The 13906-nt window shown below is 36.7% G+C and overlaps 1 long non-coding RNA gene across 1 annotated transcript; it reads left to right on the forward strand.

Annotated features, from left to right (window-relative positions):
- Nucleotides 1–4829: 4829 nt before the first annotated feature.
- LOC144350030 (uncharacterized) lies at nucleotides 4830–5338 on the forward strand. Its single transcript, XR_014929428.1, has 2 exons — nucleotides 4830–4963; nucleotides 5124–5338. It is a non-coding gene; the product is annotated as an uncharacterized LOC144350030 (long non-coding RNA).
- The last annotated feature ends 8568 nt before the right edge of the window (nucleotides 5339–13906 follow it).

The following is a 13906-nucleotide window of genomic DNA, read 5'->3' on the forward strand; positions in this document are numbered from 1 at the left end:
TCGCTTCTACGATTTTTATATTTAGTGTCTTTAAAAAGTTTCCGTTCAGTCGTTCTTTCAAGTTTTTGTCGCATAATTTCGTACGCCATTTTTTGTTACCCGCTGAACTATCAATGTATCGCAATAATTCGTTAATATATATTAGCACGCGTAACTCTTCGTCAAGCCGGAAATTGCGTGAAATTACGAAAGATATTGTCTCCGCCATAATTGAAATAAGAGGTTACTCGAAGAAGACGATTGAGAGCGTAATTTCGGCTCCGATAGTTGGGCTCCGATGCGTTTACACGATCGGAGCCATGTCGGGACTCAACTCTATCGGAGTTCAACCCCGAGGGTTTATTGGAGCCGAACTTGGCCCGAGCCAAGTTTACACGGCCATTTTTACTGGCTCGAGCCGTTGGGCCCCGATAAAATGCTGTCGTGTGAACGTAGCAAATATGGAAGAACCCTATTTTCTGTTAATTAGTTGAAATCACTCGAAAAAAAGGGATGCGAATATCAACATAACGAGTGATGGCGAATAAATATTGGATTGTTAATCTTTGAAACATATAGGCACACAGATTAAAACATTGAGTGTTGTTGATTTTGGCTGCCTTGCTTCCCTTCAGAAAATCTACAAAAAAAACAACATACATGACATTCTATGTTATGCAGACTTTGTCATATGAAAGTTTATAGTGATTTCACCAATTAATAAATAAATGTGATAATCGTAATTTTCAACACAAATAATATTCTCGCTACCTTAAATGGCCCCACAATACCATATTCCAGTAAATTCTTATTTTTATGACGTTACAACGAACCTTGTTAACATAAACACACACACTATTTTCAATTGTGCATACATTCTATACACGAACAGCCAACACAATATCCTATAACTTTGAACATGCAGTGTTGGTTATTGGTTGCCTAGGTGAATATATCCAAGTAAATCAGGTGGATTTGTAAGATTATTCAAAATGAGTGATGTTGTTAATGAGTCCAACAGCCAGGGTGCATAAATATGGTAGCCCATATATACAATCGGTCCGCTAGTTGAAAATCGCTTTGCTACTTGAAACAATCGGATCCGCTGCTTGAAAATCGGTCCGCAACTTAAAACCCACCCTCTACCTGAATTATTGCGCCAAATGGCCGCAGGTTTTCATAGTAACCTTCGAAACGCAGAACTGGCGGAAGCGAGGGTAGTCATAGCAATCGTTTTGATCTAAACAAACTATGAATACTACAGGGGAATATGTTACATTAAGTTTTTTAAATTTTTACTAGGATGCACAAACAAATAATCATATAATGCATACTCATTATTGTGGTATTTGCAAACGTTACGACTACCGCCAAACCCTTTAGAGCATGTGTATGTAGATCGTGTAATTTATAGTATTATATTTTGCCCTAAAGCTAACGCACCCTTGCAAGTTCGGGCGCTTCCGTAGAATGACTTCGGGCCATAAAAGCCGTATCCAGTTCACAATGATCAGTAAGAGCTAAGAAACTATAAGTACGAGTTAAATTTGACCCGTTTTTTTAGAACCAATCTTTCCACGGCTTCAAACAAGTTCACGAACGCTTATCTTGTGCTAAACGCCAATTTGGAATATATACTCTTATATTCAAAGCTATATATCTCGGTATGCCATTTTCGACTTGACAATCGATGCGAAAACATACAGAGACATTATTCTTGAGAAAACTGGACTAACGACGAGACTTTATTTCCTGTTATTCTGCAATTCGCATTTTCCGAGTTTTCATTGTTATTAGTCTGTAGCTACGGAACTAACACGTATATTTCCTTTGTACTGAGTAATCATAGTAGAAATGATTAAATATTTGTATTTCTTAAAGGGGAACCGCTCAATCCCATGGATTGCACCAATGAATCATGGGACACTATTGTTTCTGTTGTTTACAATGTTAATCTAATTTTTTGTTATCCATTGTTATTTTAATCCAGAAAGTAAATTTGTTGTGAAATTAGGCTTAACTGGAAGGTGCCCCTTTCACAAGTTTGAGTGCCGACTGAATTAGATAGCTATTATTTGTGTCACACGTTAGATAACAATTTCAAAATATCAATGTACTTCCTCCTAATATGTGATTAATAAACTGCTATATATAAATTGAGTTTAAACACTGAATACATAAATGCATGGCAATTTAGTTTGCAGATGCTCCTCCGTGCCTTTTTCACGAATATTTTTTTGTCAAAATTAGTCGTATGTCAGTTATTTCGTAATGTTTCAGTAACTGAAACAGGAAATGAACATTCATACAACTTTATAACACGTGCACCACTGAGTACAGTATGACTCACTGAGGGCGGTGTACTAGCAAAACGCGTCATTTGAAACATATCGATGTTAGCTGAGCCACTCACAGGAGAGTCAACCATCGAACTGTCCAGACATCAACTCAGCACTATGCGTGGATACCATTTTAACGCACTGTTTTGTGCCTTGTTGTGGTCTTTTCAATCAGGTAATATATATATATATATTAATATACATATCAAATATTTTTCATATTCAAGGTGATATCTCCAATGACAAATGGTTAATTTAAATAGTGGACATAAGCTACAGGTCTCTAGAATGGACTGATGCAATTTTAACAGAAGTGAAACTGGAAACCGCAATATAAACTTGTATGTTCGAAAACGCACTATAAGAACTGTAAAATATGAATGTTTATAATTAATGAGCCGCGCGATTAGAATCGTCGTGGTTATCTGTTAGACGGCTGAGATCAAATATCAATTATTGTTACATCTTCTAAAAAGAAATTCAATGAACGGTTAATCCATAGCGAACTTCTGTAATTTTAGATAATTTATTGGCTTTGACGTGTATTATATCGGGCATGAACGGTCTCATGAGCTTGTTTTGAAAGCGGACACATTTTTGGGAAGTGCATTATAGCGCGGGAACGACTGCATGCAGCGACGATGGGCATTTGGCATAGTTGTTGTTACATATGTTGTGTCGTATAGCGACGACGGAAGTATCCAAAAAAAAAAAATGTTCCGTGTGTGTGGTTGAGTTGCGAACATGCCATGCTACCTGGGTACGGTTATGTGTATAGCGCTATAAAACGCATACCATACGAGTGCTGCATTCAACGACTGATCATACCACATCGGGTTTTATGAAGGGAGAGGTGTATGTTATCTTTTTAAACGCATAACAGGTCTAGCTAATTTTAACAATTATCTTTTCATTTTATGATTTTTTAATGACTAATATGTCCGCCATATTACAGTTCAATCAGAAGCTATTGAGATTATAATCCCACCAACAGTGATCGAAAATGACACTAGTGTCGAGATGAGGTGCACGGAGAATACAGCAGCGTTAGATTATAGTTGGTTTAAAAACGACCAGCTACTCGACCAACCGGACGATAATCTGATAAAAACTGACAACACTCTTACATTTAATGTGGTGACAAGAAATGACAGAGCGCTGTACAATTGTTGCCTCAGTATAATTACAGAAACTGTATGCAGCGATGCCAAATTACTGGACGTTCTATGTAAGTAATGTCGAATATATTTCTAAAGATTTTCTCTTTAATATGATCTGATATTTGATGTGATGTGATGTTATACTCTTTCAACAGATCTTCCAGACTATCCCTGGCCCGAATGTACAGTTGGTGTTGAGGGCGAAGATTATTACGAAGCTGGTGAAACCATCGTTATCACGTGTCACGCAACGGACGGCAACCCAGAGCCTGTGTTGACATGGTTTAATGGCAGTGATCCAATGGATACATGCGTCACGGAATCATTTGGTGAACCGACAGTTACCAATAGTACATGTTCATGGGTATTAGAATCAACAGATAATGGTAGAAAATATATATGTCATGGTATTCATAATGCAACGGAAGTAATCAACTCATGTAACACGGGGTATTTGGATGTGAAATGTGAGTGTTAGTGTAGTGCATGTTATAGTTTCTTCTGACTTCAAATATTCAACATATGCGACGAGTAGATTGGAATGTAGGCTATTGGACCTGACACCACAAAAAGTCGACATTAATACTTTTATTGTTTCACAGATCCTCCTGATTATCCTACGTGCAACATGTCCCTCGAGTCAAGTGCGCTTGTTGAAGGGAACAATACTATGATCACATGTGAATCACTTGATGGGAATCCTGCGGCAACGCTACTATGGATCAACACTACAGATAATACAGTATTGAATGCGATTACCCTCGAACCCAGTGACACTGAAAGTAGAGCAGTATATTCATGGACGCTGAGTAGAGCCGACAATGCGGCCATATACAGATGTAATGCCACGAACCTGGTCCAAGAAGAACCTCTTACTTGTGAAATTGACACACTCAACGTTACGTGTACGTTATTATTTTAAACTAGATTCACAATTCAGTATGTTTAAAGCGGGAGGGTCGTCACCTGCGCACACGCTGGCATTGAGTCCCAAGTGACGATAAAAACACACGCTAAGAACGCAAAGAATCATGGTTAGAAGTTTGTGTGTAAATATGGCCACCTGACGCATGCGTAAATGACGATTACCCCGCTTTAAGTTAGGAATAAATATGTAATTAATATATCAACAATTTGATGTGTCATTTTTCTGTATTACAGTCAGTGCGGAATACGTTAGAATAAGCAATCCAGGAACGTTGTTAGAAGAAGGAGACATCACGTATTTGACTTGTGAAACCGGAAGTAGTAACCCGATTTCTTCAGTGAATTGGTTCCGCAATAACACGTTAATAGAAGACAGTGAAAATGAACGTGTCGTGAACGTGAAGCATTCCAGTGGTGATTATAACGGATTTAAAACTACAGAACAACTAGAAATTTGTTTGACTGCTAAACACAATGCCGCATTTTTTCAGTGTAAAGCGTGTGTAGATGTTGTCGGGGACATAGTAGAGTCAAACAACATCAACCTGAACGTTAGTTGTAAGTTTAGATCGTTATTTTCATATTGTTTTTTATTTCTGTTGTCAACGGAGCGTAATTTATGATATTAATATTCGAACACAGTCAACACGTTGCATTTATTTATGTGTATACTCTATTGCGTGACCACGAAGTGTATTTGTATCCTAACTCAATACAGTTCCGCCAGTGGAACCTAATGGCTGTAAAACATGTATCAGTGGAAATGACGGTCCTGTAATTGAAGGCGAAATATTGACGCTGACATGCACCACGTGTAGCAGTAATCCTGCGTCAACGATCACGTGGTACAGAAATAGATCACCAACGGACGAATATGTGGGAGCACCGGAACAGTCTCCTGGCGCATACTATGGCACGGTGACGTCACAAAAATTGCGATACAATGTTACCCGTATGGACCACGATGACGTGTTTCAGTGTGAAGCCGTTTACAACAACAGTTCAATGAATCAGTATGGATCTGATCACGTGATAGTCGATGTACACTGTGAGTAGATAATTACACAACAACATTTATTATAAATTATTGTACCAATATTATAACTCGCTCACAATACAACTCATAAATTTGTAATATATATATATGGTTCGTGCATCATATCGAAGTGACTCACCCCCCTAACAAAAAACACAGAATCAAGCAATGTGCGCAATGACAATACAAGCCACATTTTTGCAAGTTGTCTATAGCATGTTTAGAAATGTATTTCCATGTATAAAATACAATTACTTAAAACTTATATACTACGTTATAACATATTTTTCAGATTCTCCATTTGTGATGAACAGACTCCAAAACAGTCACGTGTACGCCGATGAAGATGAGACTGCTGAGTTAACGTGTGAAATAAACAGTAACCCGACAGTGGATATAACGTGGTTGGACAGTGTCGGTGAACCCATTAGTAATACCTCCAGGACACGTATTGTGACGTCGATCGTTGACGTCAACACGACCAGCATTTTGACAATATATGATGTAATCGACTCAGACTACGGGACCTATACGTGCAATGCGAGCAATTATATCGGTAGCGTCACCCACGACATTGACCTGAGAGACCCAAGTGAAAGTAAGGAAATCACAAACTTATATTTCAGAATATTTGTTGTATGGGGTTAATTATTTGATTCTGCTTAAGTTTTGCGTTGTCAGGTGATTTGGTACATCTTTTGTTTCGATAATAAAATATATTTTTATTGTCAGGCAGTCAACACACAGCAGGAAAAGTGATATTGATATTATTATTAATCCTACTAATCATCGCATGCGTCATAGGAGGATTGTATTATTATCGAAGATATAAAGAAAAGAAACCAAGTAAATCAGGTTATTATAAATAACCAAACAGATAATATAATATGCATTGCCATAATTCAATATTTGAAAAATACAATAATCACAAATTAAAAAAAAACTGAACATGACTTAATTTGTTTTCACAGATACCCATGATAACAGGTGAGTAAATTATCGGTATAGTAAATCATATCTTTACTAACTACTAAATCTTGATTTTTATTTTGGTTTCATCATTTTGTTTGTCTTGTGTTATACTATTAATATGCGTCTTAATATATGGAATGTTTACATTGCGCAATTCCATCTATTGTGATTTTTTGAACAGTGAAAGCCTGTATATGGATATGACATCATTGCAAAAGAAAGATGACCCCCTTTATGCAAGGTTAAAGTTCAATCGCACCAAAAAAGGTTAGTCACAACATTTTGTGTGTGTTTTTTTTTTCTCGCAGATACACATTTCATGAGTAACATGTATTTGTTTTTATGTTTACAGGTTTATCGAACAATGTTGGTTCATCCAAGGTAGGCGTGGTTCAAATTATTTTCATATATATACAAATCTCGTATACATACATAAAACACGATAAGGCGAGAGATGATAAAGTTTGCAAAATTGCTGAGTTGGGATATTCAACTTCTGTAATGACGTCAGATGAGTTTGAAAGCATTGAAAGTGTAAGTTATTCATGACAGACAATTAGCATAATGTTGTTTCGATAATTTCAGAGATATCTCAAGTATTTATACACATATATCATATTAAAATCCGAACGGCTATTTTTAATGAACAAATAATTTAATTTTAATTATTTCTGTGTAGAATCGTCTACCTGTAAGATGGATGGCATTGGAATCATTGCTGGATTGTTTCTACACAACTAAATCAGATACTTGGTCATATGGAATTGTGCTCTGGGAAATATTTAATTTCGGTAAGAAACGAGCAAGTGATATTTTTTCTCTCATGCAGAGAATGTATTCAACAATTGCTGCAATATGTTTTTGAACGAAATGACAATGTCAATTTTATGACAATGTGTATCCTGTGTATCATCTCAGGTGAAATGCCATACCCTAGGATGAAAGATAATGATATAGTACACGAAATCCAAGACGGTTATCGAATGCAGAAGCCTAGGCATTGTCATGTTAAAATGTAAGTGTAATAATATATCACTTATTTAATGTAAGCAAATCAACATCAATCATATGTGTCTATATTACACCAACTTAATATCCACTACTCTCTGCAGATACACGTTGATGTATCAATGCTGGGAACAAGACCCATCATCAAGACCTTCTTATGCACAAATAATAAATACACTGGAAAACGTCAGTGGATCCAATTCAGTGAGTATCATTAGGATAGGCTTGTCTTTTATGCCCGACGTTCATATTTGATAGGCTGATCACATATGCCTTTGGTTAGGTGGAACAAAATTACAAAACCAATCTGATTGTTAGTGTCTCCCAGCGGATCACGAACCAGACTATCGGATTGTTATTGTGTATGTGTGTAAATGCGTTATTTATATTTTATAGGACAACGATGAAGAAGAAGATCCTGTGTATGTAAATATAGTTGGGAATTCCCTGCAAAATATATGCTGATATGTCGCACAAGAAGTACAACATTTTGATTGTGTTATCATTAGCCCTACTTTTGACCAGCCTAACTAAATAATACGTGTAAAGTGTTTAACCTTTAACCTGGCACGTACATCAACCCATTAAATTTAGTAAAACTACTATTGACTGTATCGCATTTAACATTTGCATGGTTACTATGGCAACGTAAATATATGGGTGGCATAAAGCGTGTTCAATTTCGCGTTAGGATGTGCTATTTTTGACAACGCATCTATACGTTACATATAGCACAAGTATTTACGATTATAACTTAAAGTATTAAATTATCTTTTCTGCTAGAGTCATAATGTCGTCTATTTTATAACACTTTAGAGTGATTCTGTGTTTCAATTCTGTAAAGTGGATTTTATTATTTGTATATTCTACTTCCCGTTTGACGAAAAACCATGGCCACTAAATAGACCGCCATGATAATCACTGCAAAGATTGCATGCCATGATCAGCACGATTTTTTTTAGGTTGTGATTGATAGTGTTGATTTACTAAATGATATTTTGAATTTGTATATTGGATTCTATTTGTGAATTGGCTTTTATGTAAGTGTTTGAAGGACGATGCGTAACCAGACGATTCACACTATTCGGCAATAGTTTCTCTTCTTATTTTCTTCCATAGGAGGCTCAAGGGACCTCACCTTGTGAACTCGATATAATGTTACTGTAACCTGTTTGTTATTTGAGACTGCTATGTTCGTTGTCATGTTCTTAAGACTAACTTTGTTGGAAGAAACAACATTTGCATATGAAATGTTGTCAGCTGAAGTGATTAAACTGGATCAATCCCCCTTTGTGTCTATGAATTGGAGTATAGGGCAAAGATTTGTTTCTGTAGTTCCGCTTTTACATGCCATCTAATTAGATGTAGTTTTCCCTACGGTGATATATCCTTAGATAGTGAAAAAACATCCAGATATATTGCACTTGTACAAAACAACTCATTGCTTAATTTTTGTCATGCATCTTAAACATACATACAATCCATGCCACCTTCCCAATCGCGTGTCATTCTTGTTATGAACTATAATAAACGAGAAGATCTAGTAGGTAATGTGATTGAATGAGCATGCTTACTGCTTATCAGCTTATATTAACTGGGCTAAGTATTAATTAGAATAAAATAACTCCAACGTTTCACAATTTTACAAAATGCAATCCTTTGTAGTATTACTATGTAATAGTAGTATATGTTATGTTTATAAAGCCTAAGTAATTGCTCAGTAAGTGAATAAATAATGTGTATTAAAACGTATGTCCAAATGGTCACATTTATACGAAAGCTATATTGTATCACAGCCAGGGAATGTGATTGTATGTGCAATAAATCTCACAGTATTTGCTCAGAGCTGTTATTTTAATTTTGTTACTTCCTCTATCCTGTCTAAAAATTGACACTGACTAGGTCAGGCGACTAAGAACTCATTACTTATATTATGTATGGGCAGTACCAATGACATTTGTTCTAGACGATAAATTAGTATGCATAAGTTATTTACACTAAAATTTAAATCGATGGTTCCTATACTTATTTGAATGTATCTACATCAAGCTTGCTGCACGCGACCTGCTACCCGAGGGCGCTAATTACTAGCAAAAAGATTATTTTAAAGCAAGAAATTAAAGCCAAAATCAGATCAATACAACGAGTTAAATCAACGCTATAGTCCGCCATCTTTATTAATATAATTTTGACGCAACCATTATCTTATGGAGGGACCATAGGTCATTACTTAAGGGAAGTAAACCCTCTTGATGTAAAAAAATTACAGGGTAAACTTATTTTATTTTTGTCGAAGACCAGGGATAATTCAAAACTCTACCACAACAACAAATGAAACTGCAACAAATTATTTATGAAAAATTAATGGTTTATGTGTATTTAATCGGAACATAACAGACCAATTCTTTTTTATTGTCACACAATGAAAATAAATTACAATAACAAATAGAAGCAGCGAAAAATAATAATAACTAATAACTGAAAATTTGTTTTGAAAAAATATGCAAAATACGAAATTTAAACCTTTGTTGTTACTATGTCTGGGATGATCGGGTGCAGGAAAGAATTTTTTTCCATTTTGATTTATATTATTCTGCAATTTTCATGTTAATATGCACATGATTTCATTTTTAAATCAAAATGTAAATTCTCTAATCGATTTCATCAAAAATATGAATTATTTCCCCACATAATAAAAGATTTTCATAGGAACAATTAAAACTATTCATTAGAAAAAAAATAGGACCTGACCCAAACCACTCCAAAATGTCTACAAAATTAAATCACTAACACGTGATTACCCGATGTTTTATATGATTGCATTGATTTAAAAAAACAAAATTAAACATTCATAACACATCAAACCTTGCGAGATTGGATCTTCCAACCTCAAAGAATTCCAAAAAAAATGATTCCCCCAAATACATAGAGGGCGCTATAGCCAAACATTTGTTTTCATTTACATTAGGCTACACCGATTTAATTTTATGGATGACATCCGCGCGCGCATTAGTTTTCGCCTGTTCTCAAAAAAAAAAAAAATCTCCGACGACGAGTCTCCACAAATCGATTTTCTGTCCGGACTTTGCCGACTCATATTGTTGCAAAGCGCCGACTTGTCGTAAAACTCGTTTTACACTACCTCAAAACCAAACTCCGCACAGTTAGATGCGCGTTACGTAAAGCGCAAAGACCTATGGGAAAGAGATTGCCTCAAAACATGCAAATTTTGCCATAAATGATCCAACATGGCGACCACACCACCAAAATACGTGAGCATAAAAGTACAGAGGTGAAACGGAGGGATTGTTGTAGACTGGTACGCAATTGACTTTGGCCAGGGAGACGTTTACACAGCTATACGAGAGGTCGGTAGCGGCAAGCGAGTTTCGCCCAGACAACTTTGAGAACATATTGTCCAGAGTGGCTGTCCCGCGTTTCTTCTGCAATGATGAGAGAAATGGGAGAGGAGTGGAGGTGTATGGTGGCCTAAAAGTCGGTCAGGCGACAAATCAGTTCGGTTGCTTTGTCCGCATTGAAGTCGACAAAACTGCAACGAAAGCACAGAAGCTCCTTGGCCGAAGTCCCCTTACGGGGTGACGTTGGTGTTTTTTCCAATATCGAGCCTCTTATATATTGTTACATAGTTGAAGTAGTTCTAGAGCATTTGTGTCTACACTTAGTCTCTCTAAAGTGTCACTTTAAAAGCTGTAGTTTGAATGTCAAAGAAGTGAATTTCCAGGTTGATGTTGACAAACTTATTGTTCATTTTTAATTATTTTTTTTTCAAGACAACACAGACAGTTTTTCTTTATTATTGAGTTGATGTGTATGCCTTTGGCAAAGCTAACATCTGCCTTATCCTCTTGCCTTTTCAAAATCAAAGGTGATGATACCTGTGACAGTAATACAGTACGAAATGTGTACATCAACATGTGCCTCCTACAAATAAAGACTTGTTGTTTTTTTGATACACTGTGGTTAAATTCGTAATAATAGCTCCGTAATCCTGTGGTTTTAGCAGCATTTTTTTTTCGCCCTCTCGCATTAGTTTTGGGGTCTTCAGAGGATGTCATCCATAAAATTAAATCAGTTTGGCCTTATTGAAACTGAATGCACACAAGTTCTAATATATTGAGAAAATAAAGAAACGTTAATGCGTAGCCAAAGGTTCCAAATTGATTACGTTCAAGCAGCCATGAATCGAAATAAATCTGTGACGACACAGCCATCGGGTCTTCCTGACAAGAGCATGAGGTTGCGACCACGTGTTTAAATACAATTAAAACAGAAATTAGGATGGTCAGTTACGTGATGACCAAAACTAAATGTAGACATATTTTAACGCATTCCCAGGGAAGTCAAAATAACTATGACTTTCATCTCCAAAAAAACGTGCACGTGACTTAATATTGGTTGTATGTTTGTTAGTTTGACTCCATTTCATATAAAATTTTCTAAATATGTTTCACTTTCAAGTTTTATATACATTATATGAAAGTAGTTCAACATTTAATTGTTTCACCTTAGCTGGACTATTGGTAGTTATGTGTGCCGCGAATAATATTCGTCCCCCTTATTAAGCTCAATTTCGAGTCTTCCCTTTTTGAATGATAACTACCCGACAAAAAATTATCTCTGGTCAGTGATATTTATGTATAATGTATTTCACGAGCATGCTCGGAAAACACCGCATATACCTCTCTCGAGATGCATGAATTCAAGGCTTTTTAGATTGTGATCAACTGCATCGTCTGTATTCTAAATATGCTTAACAAAGTGCTGAGCGTACATATAAACTGTACTCGTTTACACTACACCGTACTGATACACCATACAACTGCGCACGCACTGGTAATCAGAGTTTAACCCCGTTATCACGAGCACACGGACCTGTTATAAAATCTGCGGAGTAGCCAGGTATACATGAGTAAAGAAAATTGAAAAATAGTAACAATCATACATGGAATAGCAAAACTGCGATCTCTGCGAGCGACGCACAAGCCGCCCAGAAAAAAAAAATAAAATAAAAACCCGAATAATGACGGGACTAAAAAACCTAAAAATCCTAATTCTGGTGGGTTTAACGACTAGCTATTCGTGTAATGGAGTTGTACAGCTACCAGTATGATTGTCGCAATAAATAATTTATATTGTTAGTTAAACTTCGAAAATACACTATCTAATAGTTACATCGAAAATAAAACTGAATGAAAGGAGTCAAAAAGAAAATGCTGAGTGTTGTGGCAATGCGTAGACTTCAGGTTCCGTCTAAACATCCATTTCCTATTATAATGCGTACCGTATAAATGTTATGTTTCCACTCTACCACACTGGCACTAAATAAAATCACGCACACACTGGTAATCATAGTGTTGTCCCGTTGCCACGAACATTAATAGACGCAACACAGAAGAGAAAATGTACGGTAAGCAAAATAGAACAACTTTTCACAACTATCAACCTTGAATATTGCACAAATATTAAATACTTAAAAAAAGCTGTGAAACTGACAACATATCTACAATAACGTCTCTGAAATACCCCTCTTTGGCACGGTCGGTTCTCCACCGACTGTGCCACTTGAGAAACGCCGGCGTGGGCGGCAGCTTTGCTCCATAGTTGTGTGCCGAAGATAAAGGGTTCGGAATGACTATTGCGAGTCGGTCTCTAATAATTTCCCTTACTCGCGATCGTGAATAGCTAAGTTTGTTGTTTATATGAACTAAGAGTAAACACCAGGCTGTACATCCATTGAATGTTGTATGCTGCCACTTCAACGCAATACTGGCTTTATCACTGAGAACAGCGCCCTCAATCAAGCTAGTCAGATACAGCGAAAAGTGGGCGAGCTGGACATGAAACGCTGGGAAATCGTTCTACTAAGCAATATTAGCCCATCTCGCTGGAACAAAACCCAGTGGGACCGTGTCTCACTTCAGATTCATAGAGCTGGCATGCACTGTACCAAGTCAAGTAATTTTGGGAACGGGATACCACTGGCATTTCTACTCATTTTCTAAAACCCCAAACGACTTAAATCCGCTCCAGCCTCAGCAGCATACAGAGATACGGAATGAAAGTTAACTCCTGCCACAGACCGTCGAAGAATTGACCATTTCCCCCCTCACTGCGAGAATCACGCGTTATGCTTGAAATCGAACGTAAAAACAGGACAAACAAAGGTCGTAGCGTCGTAGTGGCGTCAAACATTAAGTGGGATTCGACAAACGCGAAAGTATTTTGAGCGACATTTCCATGCCTAATAATGTGCTGTACATATTTGATGATGGTCAATTTCGATTAAGTAACGGTATTCAAAAACAATATTCCTCGGTCGAAAATCGGCCGGTCGATGTGAGCTACGAAATAAAGAAATTCGAGTTCAAAATCAAGTCGTTCGATTTTCGCGGTAGACGTTTGACGCGCGTCTTCCATGCATCTCGCAAGATCTTGCAGTTGAACGGAAAATCACATATTGGCGA

Source organism: Saccoglossus kowalevskii, chromosome 5 (assembly GCF_978046115.1).
Source record: "Saccoglossus kowalevskii chromosome 5, keSacKowa6.1, whole genome shotgun sequence".
Lineage (NCBI taxonomy): Eukaryota > Metazoa > Hemichordata > Enteropneusta > Harrimaniidae > Saccoglossus > Saccoglossus kowalevskii.